This window comes from Haliaeetus albicilla, chromosome 19, assembly GCF_947461875.1.
Source record: "Haliaeetus albicilla chromosome 19, bHalAlb1.1, whole genome shotgun sequence".
In the NCBI taxonomy this organism is placed as follows: domain Eukaryota; kingdom Metazoa; phylum Chordata; class Aves; order Accipitriformes; family Accipitridae; genus Haliaeetus; species Haliaeetus albicilla.
Genome location: NC_091501.1, coordinates 10,089,224 through 10,108,271, shown reverse-complemented (window position 1 = coordinate 10,108,271; position 19,048 = coordinate 10,089,224). Strand labels below are relative to the sequence as shown.

Here is a 19,048-nt window from a genome sequence, read left to right as displayed (position 1 = left end):
TACCAAAGGCCCAACGGTACCCTTTTGGGTCCTTGAAATACCCCCTTCTGAGATAATCTATACCAAGGATGCACGGGGCCTCTGGGCCAGTTGCAATGGGGTGTTTATGCCACTCATTCCCGGTTAGACTCATTTCGGCTTCCAATACGGTTAGCTCTTGGGATCCCCCTGTCACACCAGAGATACAGATGGGTTCTGCCCCTTTATAACTTGATGGCATTAGGGTACATTGTGCACCAGTGTCTACTAGAGCCTTATATTCCTGTGGGTCTGACGTGCCAGGCCATCGAATCCACACTGTCCAGTAGACTCGGTTGTCCCTCTCCTCCACCTGGCTGGAGGCAGGGCCCCTCTAATCCTGGTTAGAATATCTGTTACCCACTTTTTGCACATGTGAATCAGAAGTCCCTTCAAGAGGATCAGAAATGAGATCGGCCCATCTACTGCGCCCGGGGGACTGCTCACGGGAAACTGGAGCAGCAGTTTTCCAAGAAGAATCTTCTTTTCTGGTTGCTTTTTCTCGCAACTCCCGTACCCGTGAATCCAAGACTGAGGTAGGTTTTCCATCCCACTTCCTCATGTCCTCTCCATGGTCACGCAGGTAAAACCACAGGTTAGCCCGTCGTGTGTACTTTCTCTCTCCTCTCTCTTGGGCAGAGGAACGCTTACTCCCAATAACTGCAATGCGGGCCTGTACAGGTGAGGAGGAGGACATATCTACTTTGAATTGCTGGAACTCTCGGGACAATTCCTCTACAGCTGAGACACAGGCCCGTAGGGAGGAAGAGAGACTTCCTTCATATTGCCGGAGTTGGACAGCCAATTCATCCACCGTTTGTCCATAGCCTTCTTTCCAGGACATTACTGCCAATGAGTTGGCATAGGTTGGTGGTGCACTTCGTAGAAACTTCCGCCACATCGGTTGTGTGCATTGGACTTCATCTGGATCTGTGGGTGACTGCGCATTTTCTGGATCATTATAAATCACCTCCAGCACGGCTAATTCCCTCAGGTACTGGATACCTCTCTCCATGGTGGTCCACTTGCCTTGGTGACATGTAACTTCATCCCTGAAAGGGTATCTTTCCTTTACACCTAACAGAAGTCGCCTCCAGAGGCTGAGGACTTGTGTTTTTCTCCCAATTGCCTTGTCGATACCCCCTTCTCTAGACAGAGATCCCAACTGCTTGGCTTCCTTACCCTCTAATTCCACACTACTAGCCCCATTATCCCAGCATCGGAGCAGCCAGGTAACAATGTGCTCACCTGGGTGGCGGCTAAAATCTTTTCGCATGTCACGCAACTCACTCAGGGATAGAGATCGGGTAATTATTTCAGGTTCTGCCTCTTCCTCCTGTTCTCGCGATGACCCTGGTTCATCTTCATCTCTCACTGAGCGAACTGATTTCTTTGTGTGTTTCTTTTTCTGTACAGGGGCAACTGATACTGGCACAGGTTGGTTCTCTGGTTTAGTGGCAGTATCTGTCACCGGGGTAGGGGCAGCCATGGTGCCTGTTGTCGTGGTAGGGGCGGCCACGGTGCATGTTGTCAGGGTTGGGGCAGCCACGGTGCATGTTGTCGGGGTTGGGGCAGCCACGGTGCATGTTGTCTTGTTTTCCATCTTTTCCCCCTTTTCCCCCTGGGGGTGCTGCATAGTATCAAGCAGGGTTTGGTAGATACCGGCCAGGGCCCAGCACAGTGTAGTGAGTTGTGTGTCTCTGGGATAGCCACAGCATTTTCCTTTCAAAAATTCTATCACTTCATGAGGGTTCTGCAGTTGTTCGGGAGTGAACTTCCAAGTCACTGGAGGTGAGAAGTTCTCTAGATACCTGCCCACATCCTCCCACACGCCGTGCCACCCATGAATATCCAGCTTTGGGACAGATCTCTGGGTGGTACTCTTAAAGAGCCTCTTTGTAGCCCTAGACAAGACCTGAAACATAGTCAGGAGGCATAGCACTAACAGCACACAGGCTTGCGCATCCCAAGGATATTCAAAATTCTCGAAAACTGTTGTAATTAGTTGGAAAGAGAAAAGGGAGGGGAACGGATGGGGGGAAGTATCCCCCCCTAACTTCCCCATGGGTTGGGTGTAATTACCAATAAAATCCGACAGAAGGTGCCCAAAGTCTGGAAATGATATCACTGCCTCATACAGATAACAGCTTAACCTCATGACCAGTGATGTAATCATTTCACAAGTCGACATTGCCCAGTACAGCAAAATGATAATCCCAATCACTCTCCCAGAGATGAGATACGCAACTACAGGCAATACATAAAGCATATAAGAACTTACAAAACGCCACCATGTAAACAGCTGAATCAACATTGTGACTAACATCTATTTATCTAGTATAAGAAATGCGTATGACAAATTTGTTTCAACACGCTCTGGCCAGATCTGTCGTTATCTCAACCCTTCGTGCCCCACGTTGGGCGCCAAAAAGGACTGTCGTGGTTTCAGCCCAGCCGGTAACAAAGGACCACGCGGCCGCTCGCTCACTCCTCCCGCCCCCCTCCGGTGGGATAGGGGGAAAACGGAGGAGAGAAAAAAAAACCAAACCTGGAACCTCGAGGGTTGAGATAAAGGCAGTTTACTGGAACAACACAAAGAAATTGCAACAACAACAACGGTACTAATGAAAAAGTATACAAAAAGAGTGATGCACAGTGCAACTGCTCACCACCCGGGACCCGACGCTCTGCCACTTCCCCCACCGAAAAGAAGAGCCCACCCCCCGGCCCGCTCCCCCTTTATATACTGAGCATGATGTCACATGGTATGGAATAGCTCCTTGGCCAGTTCAGGTCAGCTGCCCCGGCTATGCCCCCCACCTCCCAGGTTCCTGTAAAAAAAAAAATTAACTCTATCCCAGCTGAACCCAGGACAAAGACTCAAATTGTGTCAAATAATAACCACCATCACTTTTTGACGTTGTCGTGAACATTAATGGCTAAACAACATTGTACTGGGCATACAAAACAGCACTTTCAGACTTACAGAAAGAATAGATTGTCTAAAGATGGTAATTTAGTAAAATAAATTTGGATCTCAACTAAAGGGCAGCAGAATAATGTAAATGCTAATACTTCTCCCTGGGGATTTTACCTTTAAAGAGTACACATTTCTGATTTCTCTTTCCCTCTATAGGCTGAGGAACATGCATTGCCATATAGTTTCTTATTGTTCCTATCGGATGCTCAATCTGAGAGCTGCTCTAACTAGGATTATAGTGAAGTTAAATTAAGTTTTACAATCGAAAATATATTCTATCTCTTTTTTTTTCCAAGCTACCTTTCTAGAACCAAGCCAACCAAAAGGAAAAAAAAGGTTTTGGTGTAGCAGCAAATGCTTTGCATTGTAACATCCCTAATGTAGTAATCTAGACCGCAGCCCAAATGCTAATCCAGTCTTTTACTGTCCCAGTGGGGAAAATTCAGCAATATTACAGAAACCATGGTGAAAATCTTATGAAGGGGAGAATATCTTATGTGCTGAAGAAAGTAAAGTTGCTCTGGGCTTTGAAATTCTTGCTCTTTATGCTTTTTTATATTAGAAATATCGAGGATAATGCAGCAATTTATATCTCTCTGCTGCTGTAAGGTGGGATATCAAAATTTATCAGTGTCCTGCCTGCAACTTTCTCATTCCTGAAACTCAGGTTAGTTCTATGTCTGTCAATGAACATCTTTATGGTTCATGACTAGCAATGGTAAAAAACCTCCATACTTCTGTTCCATGGTAACTTTGAAATTTTGAGCATACAAGGTTACATATCAAAATAAAACACATTGTGATATTTCCTGTGGAAAAGGAAATTTCTTTTAATTTCCAGAGAAATAATAATTTTTTTTTTGTTCTGAAATGGAATTGAAAACAAGCTTTGTGCTCTGTTGCAGAGCATGCACTAGAGCAAAGAGACTAGCTAGCTACTGCAGTTTGCCTTTGACATCCTTCTTGAAAAGTCAAGGTTTGACCTGCAGGGCTGTATTTTTCCTGTTCTGTTTCCTTGATAAGAGTTTGTATGCCTTGCTTTCCTCTGCCAATATGGTCAAAGTTTAATAATGGTGCTGTTAGCAAGAGATGATTAGCAATGTTTGGGTTTGGAGTTTTTTTGTTTGTCTTGATGAGGGGGTTTGCTTCTGATAATTGTTTTAAATTTGATAATTGTGCACTTTCTCATTCACTTAAAAAAAATAAGACAAGAATCATAGAATCATTTAGGTTGGAAAAGACCTTTAAGATCATCGAGTCTGAAGTGTTTTTCATGTTACATGAATGTGTAGCCCTAGACACCGTATGGAGAGGTCACTGGAGGCCAAGTGAGGCATCCTATGGAGCCTCATATGGCAATAGACACATATGTGTAGGCAACTGAATTATACCCTTTACTTATTGTCACAGCAGATAATGAAAGTACATTGCATCCTGCTAGGTGCTCCTGGGTGTTCAGTCAGTACACATATTTACTCATTAATGTTAATTTAGGTAACAAAACCTGCACTGAAGAATTCAACGTTCACCATCTTCACAGCGTGTAAGCTAACAGGACACTTTGCTGAATGCCAACAGATTACATTAAAATCTCTTTAAAGGAGGGACTGCCTGGTTTTGTATGCTTTGAGCAAATCTGGTGGATACTCTGGAAGAAATCAAGAAGAATAACCTCTAACTTTGCTGTTGACCTACCGCATGGCTTCAGACAACTCTAGAAGGAGAACATAAGGTCTTCTTTTCAGGAGGAAAAGAAGAAAAAACCCAAACAACCTTCTTATCTGGACTGTGGGAAGTAACATGAGATAAAAGTTGAGGTGGAGACAAGTCAATATATAATCACTGCAGAAATTAATAGGCTAGTTTAAACTACATCTTCCCCTACTAAGTATCAACATTCATCTACTAACTCAAACAGCACCTGCAGGCAGAACTGTCTTTACAAAGATTTTATTTTACATCAGTTACCACATTAAGTATCTCATAGGAAAAATATATTTTTTCGTCCCTGCTGAAAATTAAGCAAAAATGCATAAAATGTGTTGAGACTCAAAATATTCCTACAGAAAAATTTGCTAGGTAGACTACTTACAGAAAGCAAGCAGTAAAAAAGTCTGACATGATTTGAAATTGTTTTGCATCATTTGACATGATTTGAAATTATTTAAGGGTGCTGTGAAATGATTACTTAAAGCCCTTCAGCCTGGCCTGACTGTAAACCACAGCTCTGTACTGGTGGAGGCAAACTAGTGAACTGCCAATGAAGTACAAGAATAGGCAGAAGTTGGGCTAAGAATCTGCAGCAAACTAACAGTGGGAAAATCAAATGTGAGTCATTTGAGGTGTTGTTATTCACAAAGATAAGGATTTCTGACTCTCTGAGAGCGAAGTCTCCCTGTGAAGCCACAAATGAGAATGAATAGGTTCAGTGAGGTCTCAGCTGGTGCAGCGGAAGAGGTTCCCACGCTACAGAGCTGAGATTTTGTGGGTATCTACTTAGGTTATTAAACCGCCAGAAGGAGAGAAGAAATCACACAACTAGGGCTACAAAGGCAAAGGAAGATTTTTTTCTGTCTGTTTCTAGAGTGTTTCAGTGTATAACCTTTATGCTTCCACTTCTAAAAAGGAGATAGGATCCAATCTGGCTCTGTCAGTGAGCATTACAAATAATTTGATTCTAACCTCTGCTACTGTCCTGCCTAAAAATGAGTGACAGATTGACTGACAGAAGAGAAAAAGCGCATAGGACTTTGAACTGCAGCAGTCATTACTGCACCAATATTAACTAAAGATGAAACTAGCAGCACTGAGAAACAGAGAAAATTGTGACTAGGCTGATGTAGGTATGAATTGCGCTGCAGATCTAGTGAGCCTCCTAATAAAGGTACACGCAGCTGAGCCACAGACCAATGCACAGTTACTTAAAGGCAGTAGAATTGAAAACAATTAGCAGACACAGCCCAGCATACCCAACTCATTATGGTAATTTCACACAATGTGCTTAATTTAGAAGGGAATGATACACAATCACAACTCTTTCTTTCTTTCTTACTTTTGGGAAGGTGAAAGAGTACTGCCTTACTGCACTTGTCATTTGCAAGCGTGGTTAAGGAAACTCCCTCTTCTACAAAGGGTGAAGACCATGAGTGTATTTTCACACCAGAGCGATATCTCACTGTCACCTACAATACCCGCTCCTTGAAGAAGAGTAGCCAGGACACGCTACATAAGCTAATTCATATCTCAGTCAGACATTTCAGTCCAGCAATCTGTGCAGTCATCCTGCCTTGAGCTGAACAAAACCAGAGTCTGCTGGAGTGAGCAGCTGCAGAGAAATCCAGAGAGAGCTGTGTGCGTGCAGCGATACTCCCCGCTACAGCCTGTGCCGCGCTGCTCTGGGTTGTTTTGCTGGGATGCAGCTTGAGTGGGTTTCTGCAGAATATCTCTTGCGAGATACTTATACAATGGGAGGCCTTTGCATGTCAAACTGTTTTAAGAAGGATTTCAAAACTATTATTTTAATGCTTCTTTCATTGTTTTTCCTTATCACCTCAAGTTTGTAGCAGGGCCCAGCGTCCAACAAGATGCATGTCAGAGGAGTGGGACAGCAGAAAGGCAGGGAAAACTTACCTTACGGACATTGGTGGAGGGAAATCTGGAGGGAGACTCGGCCTCCTGACAGAGTTTACCTTAAAGAGACTGGAAGTGTTTGATTAGGGGCTGAATGACTGGATCAATATGGTAAAGTCAGCAAGTAGCGCATGAGATGTATAGGAAGAGCAGCTCAAGGTGTATCCTGGGACTGGAGAGCAGGAAGGTAAGAAGCTGCAGGGGACTTCCAACTTGCCTTTCCTCACTTTTGTCTCCACTCTGAAAGTTCCCAACTTCCCAGAAGCAAAATGCTTATGTGGGGCCAAGGAAGAGGAAACAGATGGGGAGAGCCAGATTCAATGTTGCTGGACCTTCACGGGGAGGAATCTGGGGACAGAGAGCAGGATGAGAGAATGTTTGCACTCACAGAGGTGCAGGCTGCTGGGGCTGGGGACACAGGGAATTTGGAGGATGGCAGTCCAGGGTGTTACACGGAAGAAGACAGGAGAAAGACCAAGTAGCTCCGAGAACCACAGCCATCTTCATTAAGACACAGGAGTTCCAGTCACTGTCCTGAGCCAACTGCAAGCCAGCACCACGCGACCCAGGGCTGCTGGTCAGTCACCGATTTTCACAGCAGCAGCAGTTGACTTTAAAGCCATGTATGGGTACCAGCACCTATTTCTTAGGAAGACCTTGGGTATAGCTGAGATTTTTCTTTGTCTCACTCTTAGGAGGCTGCTTATACCTGTCCCTGTTGCTTTTGTCCATTTAAGGGCCAGAGAGAGAAAGAAGGCACATTTCCCAACTATTTTCTTCTGCCAGTAACTGGGTAGATATATAAGCTTTGCTTTGTAGCGGTGTTACATTAACACTTGAGGATGCCAAATCTAAGCAATCTGACCTTCTAAGGGAAGCAATATTTTCTACTGTGGTTACTGGTGTCAGTCTTCATTGAAGAGCACAGCAGTATTTTTGACCAAGGGTAAGTACTGTTGCTGGGGACTGAGAACTGATTAGAGCTTGGCAGCAGCTTAAAAGCTTTTACTCAATGTTCATAGAATTAAACAAAAATTTCCAGGCCATAGGCATCCACTTCAAGTGTTAGGCATGCTGATGACCTATCATCTTCAGATGCGTCCTGTCCTGTCCTCAGCTCTTGCAGAGGCTGAAGGTAAGACTACAACAAAGTATTTAGTAGTGAATCGGTTGCTGATATGTTGATTAATTGAGATTTCCCCAAAACAAAAATTCACTGTCCCTCTACAGGGCATTACTCTGCTATATGGTGACCTTTGAGACCAGATGAGTACACTTGTACTCATGTCTCCCCTCTGTCTTCTGGATGGAACTGAACCAGGGAGGCACTAAGAAAAAAGTGGGAGAGGAGCATTAACTTGTTTGGTGCCGGTGTCTCCTAGGCCAGGACAGAGAGAGCTCATAAGCACCTTTAATTGCTCCAAGGTAGGCACAGTGGAGGCTCGTTCTTTCCAAAGTTGCCCATTCTGAGTTGTTTTTTTTTTTTCCCTAGCAGAAAGAAAGTGTTGTTCATTGTTACTTGTACAAAAGTTCATCTCAGAGCTCTGGCAGCTTCTGAAACATTATCACAAATTTTCATGTAACTGGTATTTGGTTGCATAAGGTAGAACCGTCAGAGCTATGGTAGGAACAGTGAAGTTTTTAAAGCACACAGTTCTCTGGCATATGGGCTCTTTTGACCTCCTTTATACAGTGTAGTCTCACTTAATGGAGTTTTTCTGGGTCTAAAAAGAATGGTCTAAGGCATTACCAGGCTGGAGATTATGAGATGCTGTGAAGGATCACGCAAGGACTCCTGTTCCATTTCAGAGTAATAGCAGGTAGATTACTAGCAAGGGCAAGTCATAACCCAGGTGACTTTGCAGTGAATTGGATTAGAGACATTTGCAGACCTTCTTTGTGAAGGAGGCTGTTGAGAGGAAGCGGTTGAAGGAGCCTCATGCTGAGAGGCTAAGGAGCACAGATGGGGTCACTTCTTACACCTCTGCAGCTACTCCTGAAATGACTGTGTTATCACACCCCACCACACAGCCTGCTCAGACAAGAAAGCAACTGCAAATTACACAGCAGCTCCGCCACTGGCTGCCTTGAGCTCCCCACATGATGGGATACTGCTGGGAACTCACCTTCACTGGCCACCGTGTACCATTGACTTTGCCTGACCCAGGGGCTTCCGCTCTTAGAAGGGAGTTTAAAAGAAGATTTAGAAATTAATGTAAGTATCGGCAAATCCTTAGAAATACTGACAGGTGTCTGTCATATTCAAGACATAAAATGCATCTTGCTAGGCTTTTTGAAGTGCTCAAATATGAACATTTTATATTTAAAAAAGTAAAGGAAGAACATTTCATATAGAACTGAATGTGTGGGCTGGTACCCAAAAGCTGAGAAATAAATCATTGTACTATTGTTGTAGTTCTCCTCAGACCCAGGAAATTCAGAGTGTAAGCTGTATTTAAAAAGTTAACAAATTTTCACATAGAAATAGAAGACATTTAAACAACTTTAACTCAAACAACTGTATGGAAGTATTATTCAAAGCATTATTCAGGGAAAATGTATCATTGCCCCAGAAATAGCTTCTTGGAAAATATATTTACCTCCTCTGGAAGCACAAATATTGAACCTCTATCATAATCAGTGGTGTTTATCACCACTTTGGTGATGAACAATCACCTTAAATTCTGAATGATCCAGTTCTTGTGTCTGTTTCTCGTATCAGTCTGACATAATTACACCTGCAGAATGATGGAAACATGGTTTTGTGCAGTTATTGTGTCTAAAGTAATCCCTATTTACCCTGGGATATAAAATTTAAATCACATCCTTTCTGACGTACACAACCTCACCCATAATAAGAGACTCTGCAATCACAAGAGAGTAAACAAATCTGGTCATGATGGTTAAGCAGACAAACCAAGCTTCCAACTTCAGCTTTGTGGCTCATCTTCATTTCCCAAACCCATTCTAAAAACAGAAAGAGGTGTCAAGTTACCAACATGCTAAAGAAAGGTGATCTTACACCTCCAAGTCAAAAGAAGCTACAAACCAATTCAAGCAGCTTTGTGACTTCTCTTCCAGCCTACTCTAGCCTACCCCAACACATTAATAGTTGGGTTTTCTAATACTGCAGGTTTTGCAACTACAACAGCATAAGAAAGACACAAGTTATAAAAACAAAGCAGTGTGCAGTAATGGGAGACAACTTAATGGGAGACAACTTAATTTTTTAATAATGTACTTAAAAGGGCCAGTCAAGTGATGGAATTACAGTGAACACAAACTGTTTCTTGCAAGTGTTTACTTTTGACAAGTCCAGTGTTTTCATGAAGACAAATCGTGTCAAGCAGCATGTTCAGCCCACATACTCGTCTATTCCCTGAGGATGTGAGGGCTGGCCTTGATATCCAAATGAGGTCAGGGGAAAACTTCCATCTCTTTGCACTATCTTGCTGCTTTAAAAAAAAAGGAGAGAAAAAAGAGGCAGGCAGAACGAGAGACACAACAGAGTTCCCAAAAACTGGGGCCTGTGTGGCTTTGACCTGGGCCAGTGAAGGTAGATGTGCAGGGTGAGGAGTCCTTTTTGTGCAGCCTGGGTTTTTTGGTGAGTGCTGCTGGAGCCAATTTGCCAGCCAGCTAGCAACCTCCCTGCAAGTTGAGGAACTCACAGAGCGAAATCAAAGATTGCCGGAAGAGACTCAGAGCTTTCAGCAGTAACATGAGATTGCCAAGGACATAGCTCTGGATGACACACCTAGGGTTATTTTTGCAAATGAGTGTTTATCATGCAATGTAGATGTACACAAAAAGACACAGCAGTCTCAAGAAAAATAGCTGCCTCATGTATAGCATTATGCGTAAGAGAGGTACTATTGCAACTGTGCTCTGTATAGCTGCATATGACACAATGCAGACCATCATATATTGCTTACAAAATAGCTTAAACTTCATAAGCAATGAGAAACGCTTTTCCTATTCTTATTCTAACATAATTTGCATCACAATAGAGCAATGAGGCCTCGATCAGGAAAGTGACCCTGCTGTACCAAGCACCAAACAACCCAGGGATAATAGCTCTTCCTTGAGTTCAATTTTATGCGCAGTGAAATGTTATAATTAGGACATAGAACCTATCAAATAAACCTATGTTTAGAGAAAACAGTCTGAATGTATTTTCATCAAATGTACAGGAAGCAATAGACTGCTCTTAAATCTTGCCTCACAAAAGGTAGGCACCAGCTAAATTCATCTATTGTCCGTGTAATGAAGCTGTCCAACACATTCTTTGGGATAATAAACTAGCACTCCCCAGTGCAAATCATAACACTTTCTTAGGTGCAGTAACACAGGGACAGCTCAACTAAAAAACGGCTCAGGCACTAAAGTATTGACCCTTCCCAGCCTCCTCCCTCATTCTGGAAATCAGATTAGGGACTGCTCGATTTTCCTGGGCTCCAGGCAGGTTGCATACAGAGAGCTTTTCCACTGTTGTTTGTTTAGTTGGTTTTTAATTACTTCTTTTTGCCTTTCCTTCCTCTTTCTTCAGCACCTCCAGGGCTGCTTGGGCAGAGCGAGGGAAGCAGCATCCTGAGATATTTCTTAGCAAGGAAGGGCCACGTGCAGGAATTTGGGTTGGATGGGTGCATGCAGAAGTTACTCCTCTGTGTGTGGGTTGGTTTTTTTCTTTCTTTCTGATAGCCAGGCTATTTTAATCTTTTCAATGGTAATGATGTGTGCAAGGAATGATTCTGTTGTTTATTGAAGCTGTTAAACCATAATTGCAAGGACAGGGTAAAGGAAATGGCTTTTTCATATACTTCTTGATATCATTTCTATGCTAATAATACTCATATTGCTATGTTTGAGAAAGGACATATATATCTATATTTATATTTATATGGGGAAAAAACCCACATTAGCAGGGCAGGAAAGGTGCCTGTCAGTCTGAGAGGGTAGCAATAGGTAAGACAAAACAAATTGCAGGCCTGACTGATTTCTTCCCTGGATACCTGACATGAGAAGAAGAGTTGGCTACAGCCGAGTTTATAGGACCATTTCATAGTATGACCGCAAGCCAAAAAAGCCTGTTGGGTTTCTGTGCTCCATTTGGTACGCTGCCACAAACAAAGAATACAGCAGCCAGCAAACATCCAGCAACTGTTGACTTCCTCCTCTGCAGCAGCAGCAAGCTGTTTTATGGCTGCATCAGCAGATGGAGGCTTTTTGGCATAAATGTGGGGAGATACTGGAACTATGGAATAGTATTTTCCCTGGTTTGCCACACAAGCACATTTGGAGGCATATAGGGGACAGAATCTGGTTATTCCTATGTCTGTGATCTATTAATTCATAATTACTGCTGAAGTGAGGGGTGAGATTAATTTTGCTTAGGTCTAGATGCCTGCCAGGTAGTCGCCCTGGGCTCTTTTTATACTTGCTGGACAGAAATTGACATTTTTAGTAGGCAAATAGTCTCGATCTGCTTAAATGTCCCCTTGAGTTTAAGTGAATTAGTCAGTGTCTTTTTCTCTCTCTCAACCTCACAGGGAGGTTAGATAAAGAGGCCAGACCTAAGTGCCTATGCTGTAAACAACTTAAATGAAATCCCACAAAGGATGTCTGGACCTGACAGAAACATGACGCATCAATAAGGATTACTCCTGCAGCTATTGATAGCCTTGTCTCCGTTGCTCCTATGTAGAAGGCTTACAGGTAGGACTTGTCAGGAAGACCTTTCCTGGATCCTAAAAGCAACAGCTACCAAAGCAAGTTGGGGGTTTAACGGGCAATGCTTTCTAATTGCTGGAATCAAAAAAACTGCCTTGGCTTGCTAAGCATCTCAATTTTTTGTTTGTTTGTTTTGCCTGCAAAAAGTCTTTATTTAGATTTGCTGTCATTATGAAGTCAGAATCTCAGTGTTGTTGTTTACAAAGCTGAAGCCACATTTAAAGGAGAAAAACAAACCCGCTAATACTCATACTCAGAATATAGCTTAATCTCCTGATTCAGCTTGCTTTTATGTCTTTTGGGGAGGGGGAGCAGGGGAAGAGCAGCTGCGCTGGACTCACATACAACTCCCATGCAAAAATAGTATTTCTCCAGGCTACCACCTCAAAGACTGAGGTCTTATCCCAGTGTCTTCATTTCCACCTTTGAGGGGCGTTTTCCTTCCTCTTGAATGCAAATGTATTTCAAAGCTGTTTCAGCCCTTTCTCTCCCCTTGTTGCTTCCCCAATTATAAGGTCTTGTGGTCTTTTAGGTAGCTGCCAGGCATCCAAGAAAAGGGGAATGAGATAACTTTATGTTTATTTGAGAGTGAATCTCTTATGAATAAAGGAGGACCTCAGAATATCAGGTTTTATATGCTGTTCTAATTAATTTTTTTCAGAAAGTCAGACCAATTCCATTTATAAGCTTACATTATAACATTTTGCAAACTGTGTGTCACAAGTTTTCTTCCACCACCAGCAGTTCCCGGTTATAGGTCAACAGGGCTTTATATCACTAGCATGTGAGATGTTAGCGTACACTGCTCTTCTGGAATCATCACAACACATGTGACTGGGCCAAATTCTCTATTAGTTCATTTGTAAAATTGCACACATTCTATTCAGGCTTGAAAAAGTGCCTGAGAAAATAAAGTCCCATAATGTCCAGAATGTAATTTCATTCTGTATTCATCTGCAAAGTTATTTTCCCTTTTCCTGAGGTGCAGGGAAGGATCTGCACAAGTGTAATGATCACTTTGTTTATACTTCAGCATTTTGATTGCTTGGTTTTGTCCACCGCACAAATGGTGTCAGTGGGTGACCTGTTAGTGAGATGTTAGATCATTAGAGGGAATGCAAGTCCTTATCTGCATCCTACGCTTTACTGGAAGCGTAGGCCTCCTCATCAGGCTGGAAAGGATTAATTCAGTAGGACCATCCTTTTCCTGATGTCACAGAAAGAAAGGTCAGTGTCAGCAACTGCTCATTAAGTTTAGCAAAGTAAGGAAAGGAGATTAGCAAGATTGAGCTTTGTCACCTCTTGCTTTTTGGTTCAAGTCTTCAGTCAATGAAAAATCATCTGTGCCTGATTAGAATTCATGTCTGTCAGAAGGTATTTCAAAGAGACAGTAACCTCTGCCTGGCTCAGGCTGAGGTAAGTGTGGAAAATCCACCTCTCCTTATAGCCAGTTCAGCAAAGACAAATGAACATTGATGAGGCTGGAAACTTACTGGTCCAGAGAAAGTCAAGCAGAAACCTTTCCCTGGAATTTAACGACAGTCAAGGATTCTGAAGGATGCTGTGGTTTTTTGACTACCACTTCTCTACTACCTTCCACGAATAGCACATGAAAATGGTACAGAGAAAGTTTTCACTGAGGATGGCTAGAAGTCCAGGCTTTGTTTTGTTTAATTTTATTTTGCCATTATCAGGGACAGAAGCCCTGGTTACTTCATTCAGGAAGGTGCCACACGTTTTTTGAGGAGTGTGAAAAATCAAGTAGAACCCTTCAAGAAGTAAGGTTTATAAAGCTCTGTGTGTGTGTAATTCAGCAATATTAAGTCTGTAAAAATCAAGCTCATTTCTCATCAGTGGTATAACAGTAAATCTCAGAACAACATTTCTAGGGCAAATATGATAATGGGAAGAGTGGGAATGGAAGCCAGCCTATCTGAGATATTCTGCGTGGTACTCAAGGGCTTACATAGTAAATTGCACAGCACAAGAGACTGTTTCTGTTATGCTACTGTACCTCACTTGTGTTAGGTACTGACTGATTGCAGTCAGCTCATTGCCCCAGAAGAACACAGGAATTGGAAAAAAGAGGCAGCATTCTGCTTTCCTTGAAAGAGATCTCATTTTCTGTCTGTAGGTTCTAGAAATGTGAACAACCAAAGAAAATGAGAAACTTGAGAAGAGCAAGACAACCTCTTAGTTCAGGCTACTCTTGTAACCTGTTAGTTATTTGTACATTTTTACTTACAGCAATTGCAAAGTAGTCAGACCAAACCTCAGAGAATAAACTCTAAAGTATTTCTTATGGACCTCTTAACCTGACTTAGATGTAAGGCTGCAGCATCTCACAAGCCATTTGATATATGCACGTGTGAATACTAAGTACAAAATGTAAGTAGGAAACAGGTATTTCAGTGACCAGAGCTAGACTCTTCTTCCAAACAAGCCTCTAGCTCTGGTGACACTACAATGGGTATTTCAATGTACCCACCATGTCTCTCATCTTAGAAGAGCTGCTGAGTGATTCCCTCCATTATTAGAAGAGAAAAAAGTAGTTGTGTTTTCTAAGGCAGAAGAGGCAGTGGTGAAGGAAGGAAAGATATTGAGAGCTATCCACATTCATCAACTACTGGTTCCCATAAAAGCCACCTGGAGGGTATGTGCTAGGACTATTGTTGTTGTCTTATTTCTGATATTAGCCTGGAGCATTTCCTTATGCCCCTTGTAACCTGCAAACAGAGCAGAGGTAGGAACATCTGGCTATTTCTGCTGACAGTCAAAGCCTGTTTGACCAGCTCTAGGGACAAGTGACATGACCCAAACAGGAATCACAGAACAACCTCTGAGAAGTTTTGAAACCAAATTCCGATAAAAGATTCTGAAAACTAAAACTCTGGAGAAATAACTCCTTTTGTTTTACTGATTTCTTTCTCCTGTTTCCCTTCCTGTGACTGTACTGTTTTACTCTATATCAGTTTCTCTTCTCTGTGTGCATTTCAAATGTTCACAGATACATAATCAGGTAACCAGCTAGAATGATTTACTATTCATCATTTGCTATGTCCAAATAGCTGAATCCATTCATTGTTAAACATGTTAAACAGATATGTAACAGGAGACCTGCATGAACATTACCATAAGTAAACACATCTCCACAGGCTTTAAAACGAGACTTTTTTTTTTTTTTTTTTTTGGCAACACAAGAAAGAAAGAACCTCATACTGCATTGTAGAAATCTCTGCCTTTGGGGGCTCAGGAGGTCAAAGGTACATACAGATTACAGAAAGGATGAGAAATCCACAGAATACTCACTCCATCAGTCTTTTCCTGTTCCTTCTCTCTTCTCTGTACCCTGGCAGGAACATTAGGCTTCACTCTGAGAAGTCAAAAAGACTTTCTTTCAGAGAATAAGAGAAAAAGAGTAAACAATTCTTATCCTGAATGGCTCTCTACACTCAACTGTCTGTGAAAGGATGTGCAACCCTTCACTAGGTTGCAATCACATTACCTTAGAATTCCTACTTTGAATTAGACATAGTATATTTAAATCTAAACCCAAACCTTTGAACAGTATCTTTGAAAGTAATGAGAAAAATTAGTAGTGTGACAGCATATGCCCTTTACTGCAGTTTTGTAATTCTTTGGAGTCCATTGTTCCCAAATGATCTATTTATCTGCTTTGAGCTAAGAATGTGTACAAGATGTGGCAGGGTGGTGGCCTGATGGGAATGCTGATCTCCGAGAGCAGAACTCTTTTTTCCTTTGAGCTAACAAGAGTATTTGTATCTGCCTGTCTCCATGACTCATGCAGTGATTGTAAGTTATTCCCCTCTGGGAGCCAGAGGCTACCAGCTCATCTGTTTTACTGCATGCAGTAACTCACTTGCCCTCTCTGGAAAGCTTCCTTACATAAATAGCTCTATTGACAAAGGTCCCATTTCAGGATACTCTAATGGTTTCAATGACATATTTCATATTTAAAGTTCAATATTTGCTATAGCACCTAGTAAAATAAGATTTAAAGAGATAAAGCCTGTCCTCTTTCTGATCATTTTGTTGTTGACTCCACTCCTCCACTGGTCCTCATGCCCCTAGAGATCCTGTCTCAGCACTGATATCAATATACTTCCCTGCTTTTTGTGAGTAGTATGGACTCTCCTACACAGAGCTCCATGTGGAGTTAGAACAGCAAAGCAAGAGGGAAGCAGAGAAGACAGTATCTTCAAAGCTCCATCATTTCCTCATTTTTCTATTCTAGCAAATGACTGGTTTCAGTAAGGCAGAAAAGGACCCAGCATAGAAGGTTGTGGTTGTTGCATGGTTCACCTACCTCAGCAGGAAATACAAGCACATCAATGTACCTCACTATCTTTTTTCTGACAGAGACTGGTAGCAGACATTTAGAGTAAAACCAAGAAAAATACAGCGGAAAGTTTTGTCTCCAAAGTCTTCCTCTTCTTGAAAATAGGCCCACTGGGACTGAAAGTTATACCTGCATTTTTAGTAAACCTTTGATGGTTTCCCCTGGAATGAGCTCCTAGGAGATACTTTGACCAATCCAAACTCCACATACTCTGATTTACCCTCCTTTGATACAGTCCTTACAGTATACATAGAGTTGTGAGTACGAGCATAGAAATGGACAAGTCTTATTTACCTGTGAACCGGTCATCTGACTACCCCTTAGCTCTCCAAAACCTAGGTGGCCTGGTCTCAGTTAGTCACAAACGACCATCTGTGGGGAGGGAAAAGCGGTTCTCCTGGAGCATCCTTCATTCTGTGACAGCAGCCCAGACAGCTGAGCTGCATCACTCCCCAAATACATGCCTGGTGCTCTCTGCAGTATGGAGAAGCCCAGACTGACTAGGTTAGCTGTCCGAGAGTTAAACAGCAAGGGTAAGGGGAGATTAACCTCTCCTCAAGCAGAGTAAAGGGAGATTAACCTCTCCTCAAGCAGTGGACACGAGGAGACCCTAAGTGACTATGAAAGAAAACATTTCCATTCATGTACCTACAATTATTTTCCTGGCAGTGCTTTAGCTTTCTAATCCTTTTCTGAAGCGGTAAAAAGCATTTGGTCTGCTACTTCAATTAGAAGTTTTGTACATATGCAAACTGAATAGGATGTAAATCAGCATAGGATGCAGTTCTTCCAGATAAGCAGCCCTATGTAAATGTAAGGAGTTAATATAATCTTTGCTAATCCAGATTATTTATGTGGTAAATCACCTTGGACCCTACAATTTTATCTTAAAGACCAAAAAACCCCACTACATTTAAAATTAATTTTCATTTGATTCCACTTCTTTCAGTAAAAAGTAACATATGAAAGAATCACATGAAGAAATTTCTAGTTTGAGCCCATCCAGCTGTACATTCCTTGTCATGCAAAGTTTTATCTAACAGCAAAACCCAATTCTCCATTACCGCTACACTTCTACTTAGTTTGTCTTTCAGTACAAATTTTAAAGCAAATGCCAAGCAATTTGTTGGGATGACACAAACAATACAAATGAACCTTAAGTGAGATGTTCTTTATCAGCTGCTAACAGTATCTATCCATTCTTCATCTCAGAAATTGTGTAGGTAAAACATTTCATGTATTTAAGAAGCTTTTAGTAGGTCTATCTAACATGTATAGGGAATACAAAATCAGTCAAAGTTAAAATAGAAGAAAAAATAACATCCTATGAAAACCTGACTGATTTACCATTTTAACTATTTAACGGATTTCTTTTTTGCTTCAAATGGTTTTACACTCCACAGATTATAGAATTTTTAAACAGGAAGTGAACAGGTTTTCTTGGACCTTCTGGCAACCCCCTCAAAGTGAATTCAAACCATAAATTAAATCTCTGAACACTTCTGTGTTGCCAGTCGGATAAATAAGTAGTGCAGCAGGGTGCAACACCTGCAGATGTATTCCCCCAAGTCTGTAGCTCTCTTCCCCAGAGCAAACATACTGCAGAATTACTGCTACAGGTGTCCCACAGAACGCTTGCCTTCCCAGATCCCTTGCCTGTTGAGGAGTTGTCAGGGGTTTCTACTCCACAGCGCAGCCCAGGCTCAGCCTATGGCTAGGGGCAGGATTACGCTGGTTTTCTTGGTGTAAAAGTAGCATCAGCCACCACAAATAGCAAGGCAGAAACAGTATTCACCTCCCCACTGTCCCACTTGTTATGGGGGCACATAGCAAAGCTTCAGACGTACAGAACAGCACCTCGTACCTTCACCATTCATAGCACAGGTGACAAGCACAGCAGACTTTTTCCTTGGGATGGTGTGCAATCATAGAAAATTAGGGCTGTAAGGGACCTCAGTCTAAATAACTAGTTTACTCATCTGCCCCAAGGCGGGACCTACTGCACTACTGCAACATTGACAGATGCTTATCTAACTTTAGTGTATTATTAAAAGCTACTGGTAATGGGCACACCACAACAACCAGACAAATTATTCCTATGTTTTGCTATATTTTTAGTAGCATTTTTTAGCAATACATTTTACCAGAAGCTTTATCACCATCTTTCTCAATGCAATTAAAGTTAAATTTAAACAGTATTGTTAAGAAATCCCACTCATTATCAGGAAACATAATTTCATTTCCCTTTTATCACTTCTGGAAAATTTTAACTTTACTTCAGCAGGGCATGGAGATACCAGGAGGCTCTGCTGGGTTCCTCAATGGTCCTTTTT

The 19,048-nt window shown here is 42.1% G+C and overlaps 1 long non-coding RNA gene across 3 annotated transcripts in view; it reads right to left on the bottom strand.

Annotated features, from left to right (window-relative positions):
* The window catches only part of LOC138690079 (uncharacterized), a 51,411-nt gene that overhangs the window by 20,918 nt on the left and 11,445 nt on the right, over positions 1-19,048 (bottom strand). Inside the window, exon 3 of one of the 3 annotated variants that reach the window (XR_011328879.1) lies at positions 6,846-6,976. The exons of 1 other annotated variant lie outside the window; for it this stretch is intronic. This is a non-coding gene — a long non-coding RNA (uncharacterized lncRNA). Of the gene's footprint in view, positions 1-6,845; positions 6,977-15,531; positions 15,729-19,048 lie in introns of those variants that run through there. One more of the 3 variants, XR_011328877.1, reaches the window with a different exon arrangement.